Source organism: Gavialis gangeticus, unplaced genomic scaffold (genome assembly GCF_001723915.1).
Source record: "Gavialis gangeticus isolate Ggan-Ray unplaced genomic scaffold, GavGan_comp1, whole genome shotgun sequence".
In the NCBI taxonomy this organism is placed as follows: Eukaryota; Metazoa; Chordata; order Crocodylia; family Gavialidae; genus Gavialis; species Gavialis gangeticus.
In genome coordinates this window covers 59,210,619-59,210,917 of record NW_017729004.1, presented here as the reverse complement: position 1 = coordinate 59,210,917, position 299 = coordinate 59,210,619, and positions in this window count along the sequence as shown.

Sequence of the window (299 nt, the reverse complement as noted above, 5' to 3'; positions counted from 1 at the left end):
CAGGGACGGCACCTCGCTGCACCCCTTACGGTTGCTTCTTAGGTGGCCTCGTGCTCCTGCTAGAAAGAGGCTGGGCCAGGACACCGCTCTGGGCAGTCAGCACCTTGTTGAGGGGCGCTGGTAGGATTGGACCCACGCCTGATCTTCCCAGCACCCTGTTTGGTTGTCTTTGCTTGTGTGGGGACCCTCTGTTAATCGGGTTCCCTGGGTATAATTCCCCTGAGATTTCAGTTCTGTATTCTCTCTTACTAGTCTAAGGCCAGACCCACAAAGGTTACAGCAAGTTGGCTGGTTACATT